General features: G+C 39.8%; 1 long non-coding RNA gene across 1 annotated transcript in view; it reads right to left on the bottom strand.

Annotated features, from left to right (window-relative positions):
- Positions 1-13,158: 13,158 nt before the first annotated feature.
- The window catches only part of LOC107974514 (uncharacterized), a 133,407-nt gene continuing 131,697 nt past the window's right edge, over positions 13,159-14,868 (bottom strand). The window contains exon 6 of the long non-coding RNA XR_010156786.1: positions 13,159-14,641. This is a non-coding gene — a long non-coding RNA (uncharacterized LOC107974514). The remainder of the gene's footprint in view (positions 14,642-14,868) is intronic.

Genomic DNA, 14,868 nt, shown 5'->3' with positions numbered 1-14,868 from the left:
TAAGTTGGATTCCTAGGTATTTTATTCTCTTTATAGCAATTGTGAATGGGAGTTTACTCATGATTTGGCTCCCTGTCTGTTATTGGTGTATAGGAATGCTTGTGATTTTTGCACATTGATTTTGTATCCTGAGACTTTGCTGAAGTTGCTTATCAGCTTAAGGGATTTTGGGTTGAGACGATGGGGTTTCTAAATACACAATCACCTCTGCATCAAATCTCCTTCTGACTTTCTCTTATAAGGACAACTGTCATTGGATTTAAGATCCACCTGGATAATCCAGGATGATATGATCTTGAAATCCTTAATTGCATCCTCAGACTCTTTTCTCAACAAAAGTCACATCCACAGGTTCTAGCAGTTAGGACATGGACATATCCTCTGAGTGGCCATCATTCAACTCATTACACTTTCTCAGAGGGCCATTATGAAGATTAAATAAAATAGTTCATGTAAAAATGCTTCACATAGTCCCTGAGGTGTAGAGATTTTCCAATAAATAATAGTTATTATTTTTACAGGAGCTTGAAACAAACAAACAAACAAACAAACAAAACTAGCCAGGTGGTGTGGCATGTGCCTGTAGTCTCAGCTACTCAGGACGTTGAGGTGGGAGGTAAAAGTAAAAAAATTAAATAGTAAAAGGAAAGGTCCTACCAGAGATTAGAATATGCTGCAAGACAAACATAATTAAAATACTGCAGCATTGGTACAAAAATTAATAAATAAATGAAAGGAAGACAATAGAGAGTCTAGAAGAAAACTGGTATAGACCTGTACATTTTGGCAGCTGTTACGCATTATATTTCAAGTCAATAAGGAAAGGTTATGATTGAGACTGCTGGTTATCAATTGACACAAACAAAAAATTAAGGCTAGATTCCCACCTCAAACCAGAAAAACTACAGATGAATTATAGAGATAAAAATAGATTACAAAATTATAAAAATGTTAAAGGAAATTTCATGAGAATAGAAAATATTTTTAATCTCAACATTGGAAAAATCTATGCTAAACATAGGCTAAGAATTCATAAAGAAAAAATGACAGATATGTCTATATAAAAATCTGAAGCATCTATGTCAAAAACCCACATGAAAAAGTACAATGAAAAATCATGGGAAAATTATTTACAATACAGCATTAATCTCTATGATAATATCAAGCACATAAAGATCAATAAAAGATAACAAATCTGATAGAAAACATGTAATGACAGAAAATTATACTTAGTATCACATAAAACTAGTTAATAAGGCAGATTAAATTAAGACAGAAATGTAATTTTTATTCATGAGATGAGGACAAATGAAAAAGACTGATAATATTCAGCATGGAGGAAGAGGTAAGAGAATAGGAACTTTCAAAAACTGATAGTGGGAATTCAAATTTCAGGGCTTTTTTGGTGGGGCATTTGCAAGTATATGTCAGATTTAAATATAATGTACCCTTTCACCCAGTAATTTTACGTATGAGTAGGGAGAAAGAGCACATATATGTACAAAGGATATTCATTATAGTCACATGTATATACAAAGATTAATGTAAAATAGTATTCTTTAACAGTGAAGAATTGGATTTCACAAAAATATATACTGTCTGAAGGCTGGGGGCGGTGGCTCACTCCTGTAATCCCAGCACTTTGGGAGGCCGAGGCAGGCAGATCACTTGAGGTCAAGAGTTCGAGACCAGCCTGGCCGACGTGGTGAAACCCCATCTCTACTAAAAATAAAAATTAGCTGGGCATGGTGGCAGAAGCCTGTAATCCCAGCTACTTGGGAGGCTGAGGCAGGAGAATCACTTGAACTTGAGGAAGAGGCTGCAATGAGCTGAGATCATGCCACTGCACTCCAGCTTGGGTGACAGAGCAAGACTCTATCTCAAAAAAAAAAATTATGGTACACATGATATGTAATACACCACAGCAATTAAAAAGACCGAGGCAGATATATGTGTGTGTGTGTGTATAAAATGCATATATATAATGCATATATATATAATGCATATATATATATAATGTGTATATATATGTATTGACATAAAAAGTTTTCACAGATAAGTGGAAAAAAGGCAGGTCATTTAATAGGATATGATCACATTTTTGGAAAAAGTAGCATTTTATATTTGAACTGTGTGTGTGTGTGTGTGTGTGCATGTGTGTGTGCTGATGTCTAGGAAAATGTTTGGAAAGCACAAACAGTGCTCACATATGGTCAGGGAAGTGGAATCGAAAGAAGATATGGAGGGAAAGAAAGTGTAACTGGGTGCTCAAGGAGGTTATTTTAACTTAAAAAAATCTAGACGTTAAATATTTCATATAAATATATATATTAGTCTCCCATAGAATGTATTTATATCAAACTATTATGTAAAATACATTTTTAAAAGTGAAAAATCTGTCATGTGAGTTCTTATTGTTTTTGTGATCATTTTTCATGTAACTAGTATCTCCTCAGTGTCACTATTTTAGGGCTACCCTTTCTTTTGGGTATTATGTAATCTTAGGTGTAATCTTATGTAATTTTGGGTATTATGTAATCTTAGAGGGGGCATGGGGGAAGCCCATCCCTGACAAAAATTACATCCTTGCTCACAACAGTATAGTATTTAATGAACCACACAGAGTTGGACGTTTTTGCTAGTTTCAACTTTATTGTTATAAAGGACACTTAGCTTGAATGGTGGGGACAAGTCAAAACTACTAAGAACAGAGAGAAAGAAAATGTTCTGGAAGGTGAAGCCACTGTTTGTACACATTGCCTTGCTGTAGGCTTCAGGCATCAGCAAAGGCCTTGGGTCATCCCCACTAGAGAGGGTCAGACAAGCCCTATCCCTCTTTTCATGCCATGGGCCATCCCACACTTGTTGAAGTTAGAGACCACTAGTCCTAAACACCACTGAGTCAATTACATGAAGAATAAAACTAATATCTAATGATTCAGGATGATTAAGGGACATTTTTACTATTGTCAATGTTTTTACTTGAAAAGGCAGGAAAATGTTTATTTTAGAAAAACATCCGTCCAAAAAGAGGTAAAAATTTAAGCTTCTGACTCTTACATTTTTTAAAGTTTTAGATATCTATTACAGATTCGTTTTTCCAGCCTGATTTCTATGCTAAGTGCATCAGATATCAAGGTTTTAGCAAATAGGATACTTCCAACAAAATCTGATTTTATAAAGAGAAATTAGGGCCAGGAGAGATGGCAGACTTGTAATCTCAGCACTTTGGGAGGCCAAGGTAGGTGGATTGCTTGATCCCAACGGTTTGAGCCCAGCCTGGGCAAGATGGTGAAACCCTGTCTCTACAAAAAATACAAAAAATTAGCTGGGCATGGTGGTGTGCCCTGTGGTCCCAGCTACTTGGGACAGGCTGAGGCAGGAGGATTGCTTGAGCCCAGGAGATGGAGGGTGCAGAGAGCTGAGATCATGTCACTGCACTCCATCCATGGTGACAGAGCGAGATCCTGTCTCAAACAAAACAAAACAAAACACAAAAAGAGAAATACATTAAGAATAAAAATATAGTAAAAAGTTATCCATTCATCTTTAATTTTAGATATGGAGCTTTAGAAGTTAAATGCCCAAAGCCTTGGGAGCCCACCCCTAGCATCAGTGTGCCCTGGATGTGAGGGATAGAATCAAAGGAGACGATTTTGGAGCTCTAAGAGTTAATGACTGTTGGGTTTCAGACTTGCATGGGGCCTTTGGCTTCTTTCTTCTGGCCAATTTCTTCCTACTGGAATGGGAGTATTTACCCAATGCCTGTACCTCCATTGTATCTTGGAAGTAACTAACTTGTTTTTGATTTTACAGACTCATACATGGGAGGGACTAGTCTTGTCTCAGAGGAGACTTTGGACTTTTGAGTTAATGCTAGAATGAGTTAAGACTCTGGGGATTATCACAAAGGCATGATTGTGTTTTGAAATGTGAAAAGGACATGAGATTTGGGAGGGCCAGGGGCAGAATGATATGCTTTGGATCTGTGTCCCCACCCAAATCTCATGCTGACTTGTAATCCCCAATGTTGGAGGTGGAGCCAGGTGAGAGGAGACTGGATCATGGGGGCGGATTCTTCACGAATGGTTTAGCACCATCCTCTTCATACTGTCTTCATGGTAGTGAGTGAATTCGCCAGAGATCTGGTTGTTTAAACGTGTGTAGCACCTCCCTCTCCCACCTCTCTCTTGCTTCTGCTCCCACCATGTGAGATTTCTTGCTCCCCCTTTGCCTTCCACCATGATTGGAAGGTTCCTGAGGCCTCCCCAGAAACAGAAGCTGCCATGCTTCCTGCACAGCCTGCAGAACTGTGAAAGTACTTTGCTTGAAAATATTTTAATTACTTACACAGAGAAGATGCTTCCAAAGAGACAAATGGAGCCATGATTATATAATAACTTTAAAATGAAAGAACGTCAAACATCCCTGTCTGACAGCTTTGAAAAGAGTGGTGGTTCTCCCAGCACAGAGTTTGAGATCTGAGAACGGTCAGACTGCCCCCAAAGACAAAAACCACATGATTATCTCAATAGATGCAGAAAAGGCCTTTGACAAAATTCAACAGCCCTTCATGCTAAAAACTCTCAATAAACTAGGTATTGATGGGATGTATCTCAAAATAATAAGAACTATTTATGACAAACCCACAGCCAATATCATACTGAATGGGCAAAAACTGGAAGCATTCCCTTTGAAAACTGGCACAACACAGGGATGCCCTCTCTCACCACTCCTAGTCAACATAGTGTTGGAAGTTCTGGCCAGGGCAATCAGGCAGGAGAAAGAAATAAAGGGTATTCAATTAGAAAAAGAGGAAGTCAAATTGTCCCTGTTTGCAGCTGACATGATGGTATATTTAGAAAACCCCATCGTCTCAGCCCAAAATCTCCTTAAGCTGATAAGCAACTTCAGCAAAGTCTCAGGGTACAAAATCAGTGTGCAAAAATCACAAGCATTCCCATATACCAATAACAGACAAACAGAGAGCCAAATCATGAGGAAACTCCCATTCACAATTGCTTCAAAGAGAATAAAATACCTAGGAATCCAACTTACAAGGGATGTGAAGGACCTCTTCAAGGAGAACTACAAACCACTGCTCAACGAAATAAAAGAGGACACAAACAAATGGAAGAACATTCCATGCTCATGGATAGGAAGAATCAATATCGTGAAAATGGCCATAGTGCCCAAGGTAATTTATAGATTCAATGCCATCCCCATCAAGCTACCAGTGACTTTCTTCACAGAATTGGAAAAAACTACTTTAAAGTTCATACAGAACCAAAAAAGAGCCCACATGGCCAAGACAATCCTAAGCCAAAAGAACAAAGCTGGAGGCATCACGCTACCTGACTTGAAACTATACTACAAGGCTACAGTAACCAAAACAGCCTGGTACTGGTACCAAAACAGAGAGATAGACCAATGGAACAGAACAGAGGCCTCAGAAATAACACCACACATCTACAACCATCTGATCTTTGACAAACCTGACAAAAACAAGAAATGGGGAAAGGATTCCTTATTTAATAAATGGTGCTGGGAAAACTGGCTAGCCATATGTAGAAAGCTGAAACTGGATCCCTTCCTTACAGCTTATACAAAAATTATTTCAAGATGGAGTAAAGACTTAAATGTTAGACCTAAAACCATAAAAACCCTAGAAGAAAACCTAGGCAATACCATTCAGGACATAGGCATGGCAAGGACTTCATGTCTAAAACACCAAAAGCCAAAATCGACAAATGGGATCTAATTAAACTAAAGAGCTTCTGCACAGCAAAAGAAACTACCATCAGAGTGAGCAGGCAGCCTACAGAATGGGAGAAAATTTTTACAATCTACCCATCAGGCAAAGGACTAATATCCAGAATCTAAAAAGAACTTAAACAAATTTACAAGAAAAAATCAACCCCATCAACAAGTAGGCAAAGGATATGAACAGACACTTCGCAAAAGAAGACATTTATGCAGCCAACAGACACATGAAAAAATGCTCATCATCACTGGCCATCAGAGAAATGCACATCAAAACCACAATGAGATACCATCTCACACCAGTTAGAATGGTGATCATTAAAAAGTCAAGAAACAACAGGTGCTGGAGAGGATGTGGAGAAATAGGAACACTTTTACACTGTTGGTGGGACTGTAAACTAGTACAACCATTGTGGAAGACAGTGTGGCGATTCCTCAAGGATCTAGAACTAGAAATAGCATTTGACCCAGCCATCCCATTACTGGGTATATACCCAAAGGATTATAAATCATGCTGCTATAAAGACACATGCACACGTATGTTTATTGCGGCACTATTCACAATAGCAAAGACTTGGAACCAACCCAAATGTCCTTCAATGATAGACTGGATTAAGAAAATGTGGCACTTATACACCATGGAATACTATGCAGCCATAAAAAAGGATGAGTTCATGTCCTTTGTAGGGACATAGATGAAACTGGAAACCATCATTTTGTGCAAACTATTGCAAGGACAGAAAACCAAACCCCGCATGTTCTCACTCATAGGTGGGAATTGAACAATGAGAACACTTGGACACAGGGTGGGGAATATCACACACCGGGGCCTGTTATGGGGAGAGGGGAGAGGAGAGGGAGAGCATTAGGAGATATACCTAATGTAAATGACGAGTTAATGGGTGCAGCACACCAACATGGCACATGTATACATATGTAACAAAGCTGCACGTTGTGCACATGTACCCTAGAACTTAAAGTATAATAATAAAAAAAAAGAAAGAATATAGCTTTGGATCTCAGTGTGGCTACCTCATGATGTCAGGGTGCCTTAAGCTGATCTTGCTTTCCCATTTGCTATTGCAGTAGCTGCTTAGCAGATATCCTTGCTTCCTTCACTGTCACGTTCCCCGTATCCATATGCTTTCTAGAGCACAAAAGCCAGAGTCACTTTTCAAGACTTAAATATGCAATTTTACGACACCTCTGCTTAAAATCCTTCAGTGGTATCCCACTGTTCTTAGATTGTGATCTGGAAGCTTTCGTCCTGGCTAGGAAGACCTCGAGGGAATCTCATTTCTGCCTACCTCTTTACCCGTGGGCTGAAGCTTTCCCCTGGGGTCTGAGACTCAGTGTGTGCGCATGTGTGTATACGTGTGTATATAATGAAGTCACAGATGAGGCTTTCTAGACCTTTTCTTTACTAGTCACGTGGGTTGTATTTCGCCATTAAAAAGTAACTTAACAAAAATTATTTCAGCATCTTAACAATCTTGTGAGGTAAACAGTATTTTCGATTTTTCCTCTTTCATAATTAGAAAAACGAGGCTTGGAGATTCAGTTGCTTAAGGTCTCCAGTTGGTGCATAATGAACTTGGAATTCAAACCAAGTATTATTAGCTCTGTATTCTTAGCAGCAAGCAATGATAAACACTTATTAACCAATTTCTATTTATTTTTTATGGATTTTAGCAAAATTCATAAGATATATGTTCATTATCTTCCAAGATACTTAGAATTGGAAAGAGGAGATACAGCTAACTATGATGCAAAGTAGAATAACATTAGGGTTGCGATCTGGGAAGAAAGAAAAGACTATAGAAGCACAGATTAGTGGATAATTTTGATACAAATATTGGAAACAACTCAAGAGAAATTTGCTTTTAATTTAACTTTTGCACCATATTGTTCAATAAACAATGTAAGGTAAAATAAATTAGTAGGGGAAGCACAACAAGATAGCACAAATTAAACTTGCCATCAGCAAATAATGAAAAATGTGGGTTGGAAATAGAAAAGAAAGCCAGAAGTCATTTGAAATCATGCACATAATGACCACATCTTCCACCAGTGGGTCACAGATTGGCTTTAAACTTTGTAGCAGCAAACTCATAAAGAGAAAACGGATTAGTTACATGCTTCCGAATGTCCACAAGATAACAAAAAGTCCTTATTGCTCGAGAGAAATGTCACTCCTTTAAGAATCGGAAGAAATTACTCCTGGAAATCTGCCATGAAGAGAACATTGTAACGTACTCCACATGCTTGAAAATACCTTCTGAGTTAGTGAGAGTCCTCAAAAGGACGAATGTGACTGGGTCATGTATTGTAAGAACAAATAGGCTGGTGGTGGCATGTGGAAGCCTGGATTGGGAGAGGTCAAGAAGCTTCTGTAGGATACTAGTACAGTTCAGTGTGGGTTTCCGATTCTCAGCTGATCTAGCTGATCCAAGAGTGGATTTTAGGAAAAGCTGGAAGAATATGGAGATTGCTTTAGGAAAGCAGCATTTAAGTGAAGCCTGGAGAGACAAAGCCAAAACTGTATAAAAGCAGATTGAGGGAGTGACATGAGCAAGAGGGGGGAAAAGATTCTTTGACTGGAGAAAGGTCAGTCACTCGATGTGGTAAAAGCCGTGGTTCTCAGCACAGCCCACACGTTAGAATCACCCGGAATGCTCCCCGCAGAGCCCACACCTTAGAATCACCCGGAATGCTCCCCGCAGAGCCCACACCTTAGAATCACCCGGAATGCTCCCCGCCGAGAGATTCTGACTCAGTCAGTCTGGGCTGGGTCCGAGGCATAATTATTTTATTTTTATTTTTTATTTTTTTGAGATGGAGTCTTGCTCCATCACCCAGGCTGGAGTGCAGTGGCGTGATCTTGGCTCACTGCAACCTCTGCCTCCTGGGTTCAAGAGATTCTCCTGCCTCAGCCTCCTGAGTAGCTGGGATTACAGGCATGCACCATCGTGCCCGGCTAATTTTTGTATTATTAGTAGAGATGAGGTTTCACCATGTTGGCCAGGCTGGTCTTCAACTCCTGACCTCAGGTGATCCTCCTGCCTCGGCCTCCCGAAGTGCTGGGATTACAGGTGTGAGCCACTGCACCCAGCCATAATTTTTACCAGCTCCCCAAGGTGGTCCTAAAGTGCACCCGGGAATGGGGATGCTGGGCCAGCACTGTGTTCCCTAAGTGTGGACAGTGGGATGGCATTCGGGTTATGAGCCATGACAAGTAAGCTGGGCTAGGTGTGCAAGGTCTTGCATATTGTTCTTAGGAAAATAACTCTTAAAAGCTCCTCAGTGACAGCAAGGGGTCATTTCATCTGTCACCACAGCCTAACAATTTTCTTAATTGCTTTTACAAGTGATAACATTTGCCGTTTAGCGCTGGGACATTGCCTCAAAATGTCATGACTTGGTTTTTAAATAACAATTGTTTTCTATTTTTCTAGGTGTAGCAAGTTGCCTTTTTAAAATGTGCACTTTGGCCAGGTGTGGTGGCTCACTCTTGTAATCCTAGCACTTTGGGAGGCCGAAGTGGGAGAACTGCTTGAGGCCAGGAGTTCGAGACCAGCCTGGGCAACATTGTGAGACCACATCTGAACAACAAATAAAATTTTAAAAAATATTAGCCAGGCATGGTGGTGCATGCCTATAGTCCCAGCTACTTGGGAGGCTGAGGCAGGAGGATCACTTGAGTTCAGGAGGTTGAAGCTTCAGTGAGCTGTGATCATGCCAATGCATTCCAGCCTGGGCAACATACAAGATCCTGTCTCAAAAAAACAAATACAACATACACCTTCTCCTCTGTTGTCTCTGTCATAGGAACTAACCGTGCTGTACTCTGTGCTGGTTATGGGTCTCACTCTTTATTTCCTTTCCCTCCAGCCATGCAAAGCCTTTTGTGCTATTCTGTCCAAGTTGCAGTCAGCAACTTTAGTGCACAGGTGATAAAATTACATCATATTTCAGGTAAAACAATCGCATGATTTTCTTGAGTTCCTTAAACCATATTTTGGAAGAAATATGAAGTCTAATAATAAATCATCCAGACACAGCAGGAACAGTGTCAGCAATTTTAGTGAAATTTGTGTCTCCTGAGTTTACTAATGAAAATGAATGGGGCAACTTCCACATTCCCACAAACTCTTCAAAACCTTTGCTACTTCTCAATAGACAGCAGTTGTAATTGAATAGAACACTGAGATTGATGTTAGGATTAAAGGTTATGAGCTACGAAGACAGCTGAATACTTAGTTCCATAAAGTCTATGAAAGGCAGGGTATTGAAATGGAATTTTATGGGCTTTTTTATTTGTTGCTTTGTTTCTTATGTGTCCAAGGCTAATTATACTAATTAGATCAGAAGGCATGAATGGATACTACAGAAAAAGCCATTCAGGAAAAAAATAATAAAGCATCAGAAATTGCTGTGTTAGTTGATAACCAGAGGGAGGTTGAAGAGCAGCTTCATCCTTCACCAAGCCCTGTACATATATTACATGGAAATGGAATTCTTCTGAGCAGAGGTCATATTCTGTGCTCATGCTGTTACATTATCTCGGTCATTGAATTTGAGGGCTAAAAATGAAGCAGAGTAAGCTCATAAAGAAATAAAATGTAGTATATAAAGGATCAGGAAATCCATAAAGTAGAACCAAAATCATATCTGAGTTGAATATTTGTCAAAAATTTCTGTGAGATGTCAGCAGTCCTATAAAAGTAAAAAATTTATTTGCCACATCACCTCCAAAAGCAATCATAAAAGCATCTAGCTGCACAGCAAGTGCATATGTTATCTGGAGAATTATTCTGTTATGGCCCAAGCAGTGTCATCATACCATTGTCACACAATGGCATTGTGGCCTCGTTGAATGGCACAGCAGAGAGCATTGTTGAGAGAGAAATTGCCGGCTCCGATTCACTGGCTGCTTCTTCAGAAAATTCACTCGTTCATTCGGCAAGTGTCTCTTTAGCGCCTCCCTCATCCCAACACTGTGTTAGCTCACTGGAGGGAACAGTGCAAAGATGTGGGTCATTACGAGAAGTTATGAGAACTCAGGGAACCCTTTATCCAGTTCTTGAAGGATTAAGGAAGTCTTTGGGAAGGAAGGAAACTAAAAGCTTGGAATGTGATCAAGTGGTTGAGTAGGCATTAGCGAATGAGGTGATGTAGGCAAAGAGAGTAGCATATTTAAAACCTAAAGGCAGAAAATGGTAGATTCAGGTAGAGTTTATGTTTCTGCTGAGAGGGAATTGTGTCAAAAGAGGATTCTAAAGGAATGGCAGAAACGTGCTTATGAAGGACTTTCTTAGCCACATTCAGGAGTATTGGCTGCATCCTGAGGCAGAGAGAAGCCAAGATTGGTATTAAACTGGCAGAAATGTGTGACTTATTCAAGGAGTTACTCTTGAGAAGCCACTGATCATAGTGGAGAAAGTACATTGGAGACATAAAGAATTTGCTTTTTAACCCCAACAGGACTTCTCAAATTACTATAGAATATACTGTTATACTTAAATGCATGTGTCAAAGTGCAATCTTCAACCAAAATAGGAATTTGTTTCTTGAGTATGTTTTGAAGAAGCTGGTAGGTGAGTGAGATGGACCGTAATGCACTACCTTAAAAATCCGAAGGAGGGCTGGGCGTGGTGGCTCACGCCTGGAATCCCAGCACTCTGGGAGGCCGAGGCGGGTGGATTACTGAGGTCAGGAGTTGGAGACCAGCCTGGCCAACACGGTGAAACCACGTCTCTACTAAAAATACAAAAAATTAACTGGGTGTGGTGGTGTGCGCTTGTAATCCCAGCTACTCGGGAGGCTGAGGCAGGAGAATTGCTTGAACCTGGGAGGCAGAGATTACAGTGAGCCAAGACCATGCCATTGCACTCCAGCCTGGGCAACAAGGGCGAAACTCCATCTCAAACAAACAAACAAACACAAAACACAAAACAAACAAAAACACCAAGTAAGCAGCAATCTGGTCTGAGAGGCAGAAAATCTGTATTTTTTGGAATATTCCTCATGTGTTAATATATGATATTGTTGTTAACTTAGTGTGATGTTTACTGAAAGTCACAAGTCAGCAATAATAGATTTGTATTGAGTGGCCACTATGTGTCAGGCACTGATCTAAGCTTGGGAAGCATCCACAAATACCCCTTTCCTCCTGGAACTTATTAATACAGTCAAATAGAAAGCATTTGTTTCCAATAAATAAAAATGATAAGTGTAACAAATCAGTAAATGATGTGATAATTAGGTGATACGCACATACCTGCTATGGAAGAAGGAAAACAATAGAACATGATCAGAGCAATTGGGAATTTAAAATGAGCTGTAATTTTAAACAGGATGGACAGGTTGAGTCTTATTGGGACGGTGCATTTAAGTGACAATGTGAAGCAGGTGAAGGAATTTGCCAAGTGGATCTGGGGAAAGGAAGTCCTGGACAGTGGGAAGAGCCAGTGCAAAGCCAGTGCGGAGAGCGGGCCAACTTTGTCCGAGGAGATTGAGGGGCAGGGCAGCGGCAGATTAAGTTAAACTGGTAATGGGGAGGGAAAGCTCCTCAGGCCTTGTGTGGACTTTGTCTTTTATTCTGAGTGATGCTGAGAGACGGCATCTGATTTAGGTCTTACCTGGATCACTCTGACTGCTATGTTTAGAACAGTCTTTAGGGCAAAAAGAGGCAGAAGTCACATTGGTGGAAGTGAATGAGGTCAGATGTGGGATACGTGCAAACTTCAGGTCACTAGGATTCCATAATGGATCGGACGTGGGGAGTGAGAAAAGCAGAGTCTAATATGACTTCCAGGGAGTTTGGTCTCAGGAATAGACAAGAATGAACTTGTCATCAACTGAAATGGGGAAGGCTGCAGGTTTAGGGGGAAAGTCAGGAACTGGGTTTTGGACACCTAACACGTAAGGTTTCTGTTTAGACATTCTAGTGGAGATGTCAAATAGGCAGTTGATTGTATAAAACTTTGAGAAAAAATTGTATGTGGAGATGTGCATTTGTGTTACTGTGATACAGATAACAGAAGCCATTAATCTAAATAGATTATTAATTTGTACATAAAGTTAAAAGGCTGTCATTGTAATTGTTCAAATGATCTTAAACATTATAACATAAAGTACCAAGTAGAGAGGGATTCTTTTTAATACAAAATATTATATCTTGGCTTTGATTCTCTTAAATATTTTCATGTAGTTCTTAATCTTCCTCATGTGGAAAGATAGCCTACTGAAAAAGATTTACCATCTCAGTGAAAAGAGGTTATCCAGAATACAGGTTATAAAACTCAAGCCTTGATGGGATCCTAAGACATGTCAATATCTTTTCCATTTAATTTTAAAGATTTTTGAACTTGATGTATTTCTTTATATAGGGGACCTAATTTTTTATGGCTACTTAAAATGGCAGCAGACTGAATTTTAGTATTTCACTTGAATTCTCAACCCTTGAGGTTATTCAGCAAACACGTCTTTGACAATGGCATTTCCTGAAGTAGGAAATGCTGGAGAAAGTCAGGCAGTTCCTCCTGGTTGAGATTGATTCAAGGTTCCCATGAGATATTTCAAGAAAGCGTTTTGATTTCAAGAAGTCTGAATGTTTGAAGAGTGTTTCAGGGCTAGATTAAAAATTTGTTCATCATCAGCCACAGAGAGAAGGTATTTAAAACCATGAGATTGAATGTTTTAGGGCTAGATTAAAAATGTGTTCATAAGCAGCCACAGAGAAAGGTATTTAAAACCATGAGATTGAATGAGGTTATCTGAGGAGAAACTAGGGGAAAAGGAGGGCACATATTTCACAATCTCTACAAAGGAAGGATGTTTTAAAATTCATGAAAAGAAGCCTTTTCTATGTTTCCATAAACTACCTTAGAAGAATTGTTTAGCTTGGTTGTCATGACTATTTACCTTTTCAATTGAGTTGCAACTGAATTAGTTATGTAGTAATTTATATTGAATGACCTGATTCCACTATGACCCAGTTGTGCTTTTTAGTTCATCATGAAATTAGGATGGATTAAAACTTACACATTTGGTCTGAAAAGTCATTTTGATTTGCTTAGATTTTAAAAAAGAACCTGAGATGCTAATATAGACTAAAACAAAATCAGCTGCTATTTAAAACACAACCCCCAAAGTCACACATATCTAAATATGCATCTATTTTTTACAATAAAAATTATAACTTAGAGGCCGGGCACGGTGGCTCACGCCTGGAATCCCAGCACTTTGGGAGGCCGAGGCGGGCGGATCATGAGGTCAGGAGATCGAGACTGTCCTGGCTAACACGATGAAAGCCCGTCTCTACTAAAAATACAAAAAATTAGCTGGGAGTGGTGGCGGGCGCCTGTAGTCCCAGCTACTTGGGAGGCTGAGGCAGGAGAATGGCGTGAACCCGGGAGGCGGAGCTTGCAGTGAGCCGAGATCGCGCCCCTGCACTCCAGCCTGGGCGACAGAGTGAGACTCCGTCTCAAAAATATATATATATAACTTAGAGGTGAAAGAAACCTCAGAAAATCATTGTCTACGCTTTGCCTTTTGGTGGTTTGGTGGTGGTAGTACTTCCTTTGTGGCTGTGAATTAGGAGAGGGTAAGAAGGGAATAAATGAGAAGCTTGAATTTTTTTCATTGTTGTTGCACAGCTTCATCATTAGTACTGGCTATAAGAAAGTCTTTCATCATAGAAATAAATGCAGAAAAACGCTTTTTAGGAATCTTACCCTTCACCTATGACCGCTTGTATTAGTCACTTTGTGCTGTAACCGAAACCCTCTGTTGATTTCTTCTTCACACTGCATGGGGCTGCTAGGCAGCTGAATCTCTGCTGGGCTCTGCATGTTTTCTCATGTCAGGGTTCACACTGAAGAAGAAACCTCTGTTGTGACTGAGGCGGAGAGACACACACACACACACACACATACACACACACATACATACCCACACATACACACACACACACACACACACACACACACAGAGGGGAAGCAGTAAGCATGTAATCACATTTAACCCAGATAGAAACAATTATCCATTTACAACACTATTATTAACTGTTTGGTATGTAGTCCCTCAGACATTTTCTAAAGC

The sequence above is a fragment of the Pan troglodytes genome, chromosome 3, assembly GCF_028858775.2.
Source record: "Pan troglodytes isolate AG18354 chromosome 3, NHGRI_mPanTro3-v2.0_pri, whole genome shotgun sequence".
In the NCBI taxonomy this organism is placed as follows: Eukaryota; Metazoa; Chordata; class Mammalia; order Primates; family Hominidae; genus Pan; species Pan troglodytes.
The sequence above is the reverse complement of the archived record's forward strand: the minus strand, read 5'-3'. Positions and strand labels throughout refer to the sequence as shown.